The sequence below is a fragment of the Lemur catta genome, chromosome 4, assembly GCF_020740605.2.
Source record: "Lemur catta isolate mLemCat1 chromosome 4, mLemCat1.pri, whole genome shotgun sequence".
Classification (NCBI taxonomy): Eukaryota; Metazoa; Chordata; class Mammalia; order Primates; family Lemuridae; genus Lemur; species Lemur catta.
Window position 1 is genome coordinate 62430996 of NC_059131.1, and position 12287 is coordinate 62443282.

Sequence of the window (12287 nt, forward strand, 5' to 3'; positions counted from 1 at the left end):
CTTCTGGGACTGGGTGGAGTGGCTCATGCTTGTTGTAATCCTAGCACTCTGGGAGGCTGAGGTGGAAGGATTGCTTGAGCTCAGGAGTTTGAGACCAGCCTGAGCAAGAGCGAGACCCCATCTCTACTAAAAAATAGAAAAATTAGCTGCGTGTTATGGTGCTTGCCTATAGTCCCAGCTACTCAGGAGGCTGAGGCAGCAGGGTTGCTTGAGCCCAGGAGTTTGAGACTACGGTGAACTATGATGATGCCACTGTACTCTACCCAGGGTGACAGAGTGACTCTGTCTCAAAACAAAAAGCGAACAGCAACAAAAAAAAAAAACCCAAAATAGTCTTCTGAACTAGATAATGAGTCACAGGAGAAACTCAGCCTTACTACTTTGTGGCTGCACTTCAGGTAGATCTTACTGCCAGTCTTGGATCCCAATGATGCCAGTGTTTTCCAGAAGTCAATCCTGCCTCAGAAGAATGATATTTTCCACCTTGTGAATAATCAAAAATACATGCCCCAAGTTCCTACAGCAGTTTCAGAAGAGGAGCTCCAGCTGTGAGAGTTGTCAGCAAGGGCAGGTTGGGCAGGTTTTGCATTTAGCCTCCGGGTTCTACTTTGCAAGAATATCATTCACTGTGCAATAAAATGTTTGATGATGTTTTTATTGTTGTTTAAAAGTCAGTTAACTTATTAGTATTTTTTTTCCAAATGACTAAGTTAAGAAAACAAGGCTTCCCAGCTTGTGGCATTTCTGGCAATGACCTTCCAGGCCTGATCTTGGCTTTCATCCTTGGCTGAGGAGAAAAGGGACCCCCTACAACCCCATGAGAGAGAGGCCTTCCTTGACTTATTTTGATTTGCAACTCACTTACTATGCCTTAGAAGTCTGAGGAATGAACACTGTTCATTGAGTACATGCTACATGCTGGGCACTTTAAGAAACAAGATCCTAGTGCATTATGAAAACCAGCTTGGGAGGTGAGAATCAGCACAAGTTAATATTGTTTTGTTATTGCGGAAAGTGACTCTCAAGATGGCAAAGTTACTTTTCTAAGCCCGTATATGCTAGTGTGTGGCCAAGCTAAGATTTGAACTCAGAACTTTCTGGGTTTCTAATTTATTTATTTCTTTTGAAACTTTATCTTTCTTAATATTGAGGGACTTGAAAGTAGCAAAAAAGAGTCTCTATCTCAACTATGGCTATAATGATGGAGTTTGAGGTTGGATAGGCATAAATACATTTCAATTCTTTTTTAAGCCCCTGTTTTTTGAATTATGTCTGTTATAGGCAACATCATTTACTCATTCAGTTTTGGGGTATAATCACGGCTGGATTAAACATTTGGTTTTTCAATTTATGCTGATTTCATCTAGGTACATTTTCTGTCTCTCTCATTCTCTCATTTTTCTCCCCTTTACTTTTTTTTTTTTTTTTTTTTTTTTGATGAATAAAGAGCTGCTGGGTCATCAGTTCTCAGCCTAAAGAGTCACTATTAATCTTAAGAGCAGTTTTCCTGGTTGAAAAGATGAAAAGACACCTAGACGCGAGTGGCAAGCATCCAGGAATTAGAGTACACGCATTCTTGGGACTTTATGCTCAACGGTGTCTGTTCTGTATTCATTTTCCTTTCTTGTCATGGATTCCCAATTCTACTTTTTATGAATTCTCCATCCTACCCTCTCCGCCCTGGCTTCCCTTTGATCTTGTATAGCTTATTTTCTAGTGAAGTGTTTGACCTCTGCTCCGAAATCATTATTCTATTTTTCCTTCCCACTTAGCGAGCACACTAATTATTGCAAATCCTATTGCTCCTGCTCCAGACCCTCTCGGCTTCTCATCTTTCACCCAGCTTCCTGCAAGCTGGCGCTGCGATACGATGTTTCCTGGACTGGTTATGCCTCCATCTCTGACCTTTCTCCCCCAAACATTTTCATATTGCCGCTTGCTAAGCACCCTCTGACCAATCTCCTGCTCAATTTGTCACCTCTCTTACGATCCCCTTAACCATTCCGTTATCTTCTGTTCTTTTTAAGTCCATGTTTCCCCCACTTCTTTATTCAGGAACACAGACATCTGAGCAGAGGAAAATAAAAATAAAATAACCTATTTAATAGTCACCAGCACCAGGTCTGACTTTCTTTGTTTGTTATTATGGTGCTTTGTGTATTTTGAGGTATTGTCAGTAATTTTTCAAGTAATTTAAATGCCTAGATTAGTTGAGGTGGGAGTTGTATATCTCCTTTATGGGTTACAGAGTACAGGGAGAAAGCCTTTAAGCTCTGGTTTAATTTTATTTCTTTTTTTCTCATCCTATATGGAGTTATCAGGACCAACTTCCTTAGACTTCCAGGGGTTTTGATGTTGAGGCTGCTCTCACAACAACAGGTGGGTGCTCAGGACTCGAGGTGACAAGAGAAATGAGTTCTGATTCCACTCTATGAAGTTTGTGATGAAGCATTTCCAATAGTATTGAATTTGCTTACATTAGTAGTCCCGTGAAGTAGATCTTTATATTCCTATTTTACAGTCAATGAACCAAGCTGAGAAAGAAGCAAGAAAATAAACATTTATCCAGTATATATTTTCTAGGCACTTTGCCTAAAGAATAAAAGACTTGCCCCAAGGCATAGTGCTAAATGGGGAGGAGCTAGAATTCATTGTTCTTTCCACTGTCTCAAAGTGTCAATGGCCATTGAGTCATACGTTTAGGGACTTGTAGCTCGTGGACTTGGGTGGTGGGGTTGTTCAGGGATCAAGGCCTATTCTCCTATTTCCTCTCTGTGTCCTCATTCTTCTCTTTTCTCCCCCTGTATCTTCACTCCATGAACCTCCTTTGTATTTTTCCGTCTTCCTAGACCAAAAGGCTTACTCTTGTGGTTCTCTCCTTGACCTGACATTGGTGCCTTCTCTATGTCGGCCTTCAGTCGTCTCTGTAGCCCTCTCAGGATTCTTATTGATCTTATCCCAACAGCTCCAGCCAGAACCATGATAAAGAAGGTCTGTCTTTCCTACATGAACCATCAGAAAGAACCCTCTTTACCATAGTGGGGATCCGAGAATGTGTTTAGTCAACGATATAAATTCTAAAGAAGTTCCAGGTTCTTGAGCTTTTCATCATGGCACCAGGTTTTCCATGAAGTATCAGATGTGGAATTAAAATTGATTCAAGGAATGGAATGGAGAAATTTGAGCTGTGGTCAGATGTTTTAAGAAATTCTCTTTCTCTTGCCCTGATGGTTGAATCTTTTCTACAAATTTTCTGTGCTTCAGTTTTCTCACAGTAAAAAGGAAACAAGGAACAAACAGATCTGGACTTAAAAATAAGTAGAATGAGTAGTGCCAGGAGGCGCTGTCCTAATAGTGTCTGTAATGATGGCTGAAATACCAACAGTCGCTAGAAATTTTTGCTTTATAAGTTTTTTCCTCTTTCTCTAATGTCTCCTCCACACTTGCATGTCTGCCCTGGCATGTATAATACTCCTATGTCACCTTGGTATAAGATCTTATTTATGTAACAAACACATAGTGCTTCCTGTGTTCCAGATACTGTTTTAAGGACTTTAAAAACATTAGTTCACTTAACCACATGAGGAAGGTACTAGTACAAATCCCACATCAAAGATGAAGAAACTGAGAGAGAGCGAATTTAATTAACTTAGCCATTGCTCAACTGGCCAGTAAGTGACAGAAATGGTGTTGGCACTCAAACATTCTGGTTCCAGAGTCTTTGCTCTAAGCTACTCTGAATTTTTTTCCTACATCCATGGCATAGACCCTCACAAATACTCATTTCACTGCATTTTAATTATTTGTCAAAAGGTCTACATCTCCATCTATCCTGCTCCACTGGGATGAGAGCTACTAAAAAGTAGGGATTTTGAGTTATTCATACTCTCTGGTAAGGAACCTTGCTATGACTTGTTCACTATTGAACCCTGGTGTTACAGTCAAATAGGCTCTCAGTAAGTAAGGTTGGATGAATTAATCTCTTCAGCCCTCAGCACCAATCACAGTGACACACATAGTAGGCCCTATGGTTGTTAAATAAATACATGTATTTTGTGGTTGAAGGGTATGGTCTTAACAACATATGTACTCTCAAATAATTCCCAGAATGATAAATTATAATAACATTCATTGCATTGTCCAGATTTAATGACTGTGTAGTCAGTGTTTATTGCTATACTTTCCTCCTACCAGTTTAGTAAATTATAGAACCATTATAGATGGGGTACTGGGTAACAAAGACATAAATTACTGCAGCCCAAAGAAATTTGATACATGTTGTCAGGAACTAGTGTCTCTTTGGGTACCTTGAAAGGCTGGAAGAAGGCCAACAGAGAGGATCGTCCACTTCCTTCAGACTGCCATAAAGCTTTCTGAGTGGCTGATGTATTTAGAAGTCAAAGGAACCCAACAAGAAGGCCAGTTCTGGGAAGAAAAAAAAAAAAAAGGAAGTCACTTTTCCCCCCTTTAGCTCTCCCTCCCTTTTTTCCTAACTTCTTCTTTATTTCTTTTAAGTAGGGGATTAGAAAAGATGTTAAACCACAGAATTTCATTTTTATAATTTAATTTTCATTTTATGATGCAGTTAGAACAAGCAGTCCATTTATTTGTTTAATAAGCCTAAGCCTTCACTAATGTTTTCCTGAATTTTATATTCTGTTCCAATATGGCGTGATGATTTTTATTTTTTAATCTAAAAATGAAGCAAGCATCCTCTAATACGAAATAATAATGTGTCTCACGTGGTTGGTTATTTAGTGTTGTGTTTCAGTCGTTGGCAAGTAGGGCCACAAGTTATCTGCAGCTCTTTTGCTTCCATTTGTGTTTTTTCTTTTTTTCCTTTGTTGCTCCTGCATGCCCTTTTCCTCCAGAAATAGAATAAGAAAGCAACTTACGTGTTCTTCCTCTGTACCTTATATTGTAATTGCCACATTTCTGTTGCAATATTGATTTGGAAAACTCATCGGTGTTCCAGCGTATAAAGTAATGGAAATCTAAATCCTGCTGGGGGCAGTTATTTAGTCTTTACTGAGGTGATTTACAGAGAGCTTTCTACCCAAATAAAATGCTCAGAGAAAAAGGGAGATGTTCTGAAACAAAATCATGCTACTGTTTCTCAAGCAGCACTGGGAATACAGAGATTCTGTCATTCTAGTTGTTCATTTTACGAATGAGTGATGCTAAGGACATAAGTACATGTGCACCATATGTATGTGTTCAGGACAATTATCAATGACTTTCCTGGTATAACCTGGAAAAGTCCATTTCTTTAACATACCAAATAATTTAAAAAATACTAGGAGAAACTGTTAATTAAAAGATGGTGTGCACAATATTGTTCCCAAAAGAAGAAACCTTTTTCAAAGTCAACATTTCTTTTTTATTTGTTTTGTCCATATAGTTTTTCAAAAAAATCTTACTTTGACTTGCAATGTTCAGATACACATGGAAAAAGTGCATTTGACTGATACTTGAAAAGTACTCACAGTTCCCATAGAATTTGTCAGTGAGTTCCGCCAGGATGTTATTTGTATTTGATGCTATCTTGCTTAGGTTCCAGCAGGATTTCTATCAGGGAACTCAATGAAAATAAGATTATAAATTTGGGGTTCCCTAAGGAAGGGAATATTTTAGATAAGAGGGAGAGGGTTGCATGTGGTATAATTGATATCTTGCATTATTCTCTTCTTAAAAATAATCAGCAAAAATCTCTTAAGTAAGTGATTTTCATGGGCTCTACCAGTTACATGTAAGCTACATGTAATTATTAATATATCTTCAAGCCAGTGGATAGGATAGACTAGCTGTCATAAAACATTAGTTTAACCAAGGAGCTTCACCTGTGACTAGGCATGTCATACTCACTCATTACCTCCTAATGCTTTCTACTAACATATAGAAAATCTTACAAGGAGACATAAATAGTCTCAAAGAGGTTATCAGTCCCACATTAAGAAAAAGGTAGAGCTGTGATTCAGACTTAGCCTTACTTAACACTCCATTCACTTCCCCACTTTAAAACTATCTCCATTCTCCATACACAAAGATATACATACATACATAAAATGAAAAGAAAAGAAAAGGAAAAAAGAAAAAAAATGCATGCAAAACCTGGTGATAAATCAAGTAAGATCTCTACACCAGCTGGTTGCATTGTACCCATGTCAACTTGCTGCTTTTAATAATGTACTGTTTGTTATGAGCCACTACTGGGGAAGGCTGAGTGATGGGTGCAGGAAAATTCTCTGTATTATTTTTGCAACTTCTGTGAGTCAATAATTAGTTTAAAATAATTAAAAAAAAAAACCCTTCCTTTTAATGATCTAGGACACTTCTGAGATCCATTGTTTCTAAGAAATCAAGAGTTTCCTGACACCTAAGTTAATACTACAGTGCAATATTGACTTGGCTTTTCTTTTTTTAAACAAACTGCTATAGTCAGAATGTTTATGTCCTCCCAAAATTCATATGTTAAAACCTAATCCTCAAGGCAATAGTGTTAATGAGGTGGGGCCTTTAGGAGGTGACTGAGTTGTGAGGGCAGGATTCTCATGAAGGGGCCTGGGAGCCTGTGCCCCTTATGCCACATGAGGATGCAGCAAGAGTGAGCCCTCACCAGACACTGAATCTGCCAGCCTCTTGAACCTGAACTTCCCTGTCTCCAAAATTGTGAGCAAAAAATTTCTGTTCTTTATAAATTGCCTACTCTGTGGTATTTTATTATAGCAGCCCCAGTGAAGTAAGACACATACTAGAATATATTTATTCAAATAAATGTTGGATTCCCCATGGAAGGATTTACACTCTTCTTAATCATTATTCCCTTGCTACCGGTATCAGTGGAGCTCCTTGTAAGGAATTGTTGGAAGAGCCCACGGCCCGTCCTTTTGAATATTCTCTATAGACATATATTTATATTTTGAGGACAGGTTTGGATTTTGAAAAAGCCAAGAGTCATCTGGGGCCAAGTCTTGCAAATAAAGTAAAATAAACTAAATGGAATTTAGTATCCCCAGGGTGCTAAAATTTGGACCCTGTTTGAAAACAAACCAACAGCAACAAAACTCATGCTAAATGCAGGGTTGTTTACACTTGTAGACATGGAGATAGCCTTATGTAACTGAAAGTCTTGAGCACAGGCTATAGAGGTGGAGTGTGCTCCATCATGTGCTATTTTTAAGATTAGAACCCATCTTTGTAGACTCAGAGTTCAATATCACATTGAGATGATGAGTATCAAGTGTTTAGCACAGAGCCTGATCGGTAGTAAGTGATTAGTTAAAAATTAGCAGCTTTAATCATGATGGAGAATGATGATGATTATGATGATGAATTTCGCCCATGGAAATATGCCTTCTTTTTTCTTAGCCTTTTTTATCATCCAACAAACACAGGAATTAAACAAAACGAAAGCTAAATTTTTCAGCTCTGCCATTCAATAACTTGCATTCTCAAGCAGGTGTCTGGAGGCAGGACAAAAGTGTTAAGGGTGCAGGTGAGACCAGGCACACTTACTATTTTCATGGTGGAGGTGCAACTGCTGAAAAGAGTCCTATAGTGGCATAGGGTTTTGGCTCTCCCCCTCAGTCTACCTTGGAGGAAGTCCTTTCCCCCTTTCTTTTCTTTAGGCTTTGGGGTTTTGATCATTTTGCTAACATCTTGAGACTGCACTGACATATATTCTGTCTTAGAAACATTGTGGGAAAAATATCCAAGGAGTTCATTATGTGCCTGAACAGCCAGAACCTCCAAGTAATTGATAATTGTTTGATAAATAGACTTGTGTCTCACGGTGTGACTGATGGAAAGTCATGTTTCTGGCAGGTCAGAGGCTGCTGAATATCATTTGCTTGAAAGATAGACAGACTTTTCCAGCTGGGAAAAAAGTCAGCTCAGATATTAGAGAGTTCACTGCGTTTGGTTGGCGATATCTGACACTAATCCGGCAGTTGAAAAAATATCATCTGGAAACAGCAGCTTCTGGAGTGTCGACACTAGTAGCTTTCCTGGTGAGCACTGAAAAACTGACAAGCCCCAGACTAGTAGGAATCTGGCTTCCTATAAAGAGGTGCCGCCTTATAGGTGCCTCTGAGATTTCCGTACAGGGGCGGGGCCTGGGTTTCATTGCAGAATCAGTATGTCTGCTTGTTGGATGTGAGAGCGTGGACACAGACGTGCTGGTACATCATGGGGTGTAAGTCTAGGCCAGGGGCAGCTGTGGGGTAGTGAGGAAGTAGGAGGTGAGCAAGGGGCCTGTGACATTGGTTTGGTGGGGATCCTCTAAGCCAAAGGGGCATCATCCTTTCACTAACTTCTCTACCTACCTCAGTGTCTTAGTTTTGGCTCCAAAATATATTATCATTATGTCCTTGGCAATGGCCATGTCAACATACCTTAGAAAGGTACTACTTTTCAGAAAGAGACTATAGCAATATGACTCTTAGACATGCATGGGCAAGACTGGCTTCTCCCCTGAGCTCTGTGATTTAGAGCAGTGGTCCCCAACCTTTTTGGCACCAGGGACAGATTTCATGGAAGATAGTTTTTCCACCAAGCGGGGGCAGGGGCAGGCGGAGCTCAGGCGGTGATGTGCAGCCCGATTCCTAACAGGCTGCAGACCTGGTATTAGGCTGTGGACCTGGGGTTGGAGACTGCAGATTTAGAGGATTCTGCTCCAGCTGTCCTCCAGTACTCCCCAACCCACAGGGAGAGAAGTCATTGGGGACATGGGAGCATGCCCAGCCAAAGCCCACACCTCCTGCCATTTAGACTACCCAGAAATCCCTGACAAATAACCCAGAACTGATTCTAGGGCCTCCTTAGACCACTTTCCTGGTAGCTTCTCAGGAGGGCAGATTGAGTTGCTAGTGAGCATATCGCCTGGGAAAGGGGTGGTCAAGGGGCAGCTGTCAGGGAGAGGTTTGAGGAGCCCCCTTATATGGCAAGACAGAGCTGGGTGTGGACAGGAGAGAGATGGGCCAGACCAGGATTTGGGGGCCATGGGCCAGCTGTCCCCTACCTTCACATCCTGCACAAAATTCCCAAGTGTTAGAAAAGTCCAAATGTGCATTCCAAACTTGAAGTCTTGTTCCAGGTCCCAAAATTGTTATGGGTTGGCCTGGGGAAAACTTCAGTGTCCACTGCTCTCAACTCCCCTCCTGCCCATGGTCTTGCTCCATGTTACAGCTAACTGGACTGTACTTGCCATTAAGGGTAAGGAGAAGGGAAGTTGTCACTGTTGCTTCATTCATTTACCAGACATTCATGGAGTACTTATTCTGTGCCAGGGTCTGTGTTGGACACTGGAGGCAACTGTGTTCCTTACTGCAGGAAATCTACATGGGAGTAAGCAGACACATTAATAACTACTTTCCAAGTGTGATAAAATCATGAAACAAGCATATTGGGTCCAGAGACAGAGGAAAGAAGGGAGAGGAATTAGTTTGAGATGAGCTATTCAAGTTGGGTTTGCCTGAGCAAGTGACATTTAAACAGAGCCCTGAAAGGAGGGCAGGAGCCAGTCTTGCAAGATTGGGGTGCAGGGAGGGTTCCAGCCCAGGAGACAACAATGGAAAGGCAGTGGGGCAGGAAAGAACTGGGAGTGACGGGCACAGCCACATCACAAAGGCCCTTGCAAGTAGCCCATGATAAAGGGTTTGCATTTTATCTCAATTGCCATTGGAAACCATGGGGGTCTTAGGCATAATATGATTTATGTTTTTAAAAGATCATTCTGATACATGTATCAAAGGTGTCTGGAAGAATGGAAGCAGGAGGACCAATTAGGAGGGTCTTTGTAAGAATTCAAGGAAGAGACGATGGTGATTATTGTTATCCACGAGAAAGCCAGCGTGCTTCCACACCAAGACATCTTACTTTTCATGAGGTAATGCTTGCTAAATCTGAAAGTCTGGAATCCTTACCTCTGTGAGGAATAGCTCTACTCCTTTGCTACTCCCTTTATTCATTCATCCCACACATGGTTATTAAACATCGTGTATATCTCAAGCCCCACTTAAGAAGCTGTGGATCCAGGGGTGAGGAAGACTTTGTCTCTACTTTTATAATATCTGGGGAGACTCAGTCTGCTTAGATGCAGAGACCAGGGGGGAGGAGTTGAGAAAGGAACCAATATGTGGCAATCATCGCTGAGGACAGTGGTATCAAAACAAAGTTTGCCTGTTTTGCAGTTTAGCTCATGGGGAGAACCATGGCCTCATAATGGCCAGTTATTGCATTGCTGGACTATGAGTGATTTTAAAATGTTGATTGTTTATTTGCTTTGATCTTCTGTAATGAATGGACAAGCAGGGGAGGGTAAGTTGAGAGTGGAGTATTTTTTTTGGGGGGGTTCTCCTCAAGTTTATTAAAAAATGCATAAAGGTGGTTAGAAAATATTCAGAACTGGAAATCTAGACTGAAGGGCCTTCAAGTTTTCTAGCCTAAGAAGCCATCTGCAGATAAGTGTGTGGTTTGGGGGGAAGCAAATGAAAGGAGAGAGAGTGGCCACGAGCAGCTAGGGATGGAATTATGATGATGACCTTCATGGCTGTAGTGGCACCAAAAGTGCTGCACTTCAGGGACTGCATCCTTCTCGCCATGGCTGATGGGGGAATAGGAGATACCAGTTATAAGAAATCAAGGAGAAAGAGAAATCACAGAAAAATGGGTGGCTGAGAAAAACAAAAAAACAAAACAAAACAAAACAAAATAAATCAAGGAGGTAGTATCAGGGCTATAGAGGTTTCAATACAAAATGTGTTAGTTAAATGATTGTTTCTGAAAGTCAACACCAGGCTCGGGCATGCCCAAGGTTACTCAGCAGTCAATTTGCACTTTTACTAAACCTTCTCGATTTCCATTTTTGGTCCCCAACAACAGAAAAATGTTCAAAGTCATGACCATGGGTGCTTGCAACTCATAAGTGATCAAAAGTATTTCTAGATAACGGGTCTGATGCTGCAGTGAAGAACCTTTAATTTTTCTAGCCTGGAAGTCCCTGACTGGCTGCTCATAGATGTGGATTTAAGTTGTTGTTTTTGTGTGGTTTCTGGCCAATGTAGAATTTTGTAAATTTTGAGCTATGAAATATAGAGACATTTATTGAAGAAGATACAAGATGCAGGAAACATTGTACATAGTACAATGACACCTCGGTAAGCACCTTGGGATCTCACACGGTTTCTCCCAGAATTTCTTAACCTAACCTGTATACAGTCAACATCCTCAGGTGTTCTGGTTGTTGCAGGCCTTCCAGAATGTGGATCACCTTCAGCAGATTCTCAACCATCTTTGAAGTGTTTGTGCCACGCTTTTATTTGCACTGCACTCTTTGCATTGTCCCTGAAAGCCTTCCGAATCATCTGAATAGTTTCCACAGAGGATTGTTCAAGCTTAACGCAAAATTTGATGCAGATTAGTTGCTCTACTCGCTCAGTCATTTTGAATGGGATGGCCACACAGTGCATGTGCTCACTCAATGATCTAGCGCCCCACTGACTAGTACAGTGAAGGTGTCATTGTTCACTCGTGTGCATCCCAGTCCACTCTCCTTGGCTGCCAGGTTACATTGATGTCTTGCAAACCGTTCTTGATATATTAACAATGGCTGGATACTTTCCAGGCAGACCTTATTAAATATAAACATTTGAATTCCTTTCTTCTCCTTAAGAAAACAGGTATTCTGTAGCACCTGGGCTCACATTCCTACCCAGCCACACTCTGCTCCAGCGCAGGCCCCGGGCTGATCAGTTCTCTGTTGTCTCTACAATTCCCTCCTGCTTCCTGATGCTGAGGCCCAGGGCAATTGCCATTTACCACAACAGTTATTGTTTCTTTAATGGTAGAACCCTTTTTCTTTATCTATGTTTCCATCAAAAGTAAAAAAATATAATGGTGTATATGAAGGACCATATATTTCAAGAAAAAATTGAGAAAGAGAATATTCCTTTGTGGAAGTGAAGACTATTCAAACAGCATGCAGACACCAAGTGATATGGCTGAACTCTGTTGGTATTTGAGTTTTTTGACTCTTGCCCTAAGCCTTAAGATCTTCCCCACAGGCCTAGAGTCCTGGCAAAGAAAACCTTAAGGAGAGAATGAGAGTGGGCATTCCATGTCCAAAGCATACTTCCTGTTTGAAGATCCACACCCATTATATCCCTTCCCACCACCAAAACAACAACAGCAAAATCAGAGCTAGGCAATTCCTGGCTTGGAAGGCAAGAAGTAAAGTTTGAAATTTCATACTCATTCTGACCTAGCTTGTACTATCACATGCCTACAGT

At 40.9% G+C, this 12287-nt stretch overlaps 1 protein-coding gene and 1 non-coding gene across 8 annotated transcripts in view; one reads left to right on the top strand and one right to left on the bottom strand.

The window, feature by feature from the left end:
- CTNNA2 (catenin alpha 2) overlaps positions 1–12287 on the top strand; it is a 1050678-nt gene that overhangs the window by 865249 nt on the left and 173142 nt on the right. The window lies entirely within an intron of this gene.
- LOC123637643 lies at positions 700–831 on the bottom strand. Its single transcript, XR_006734994.1, has one exon. It is a non-coding gene; the product is annotated as a small Cajal body-specific RNA 20 (non-coding RNA).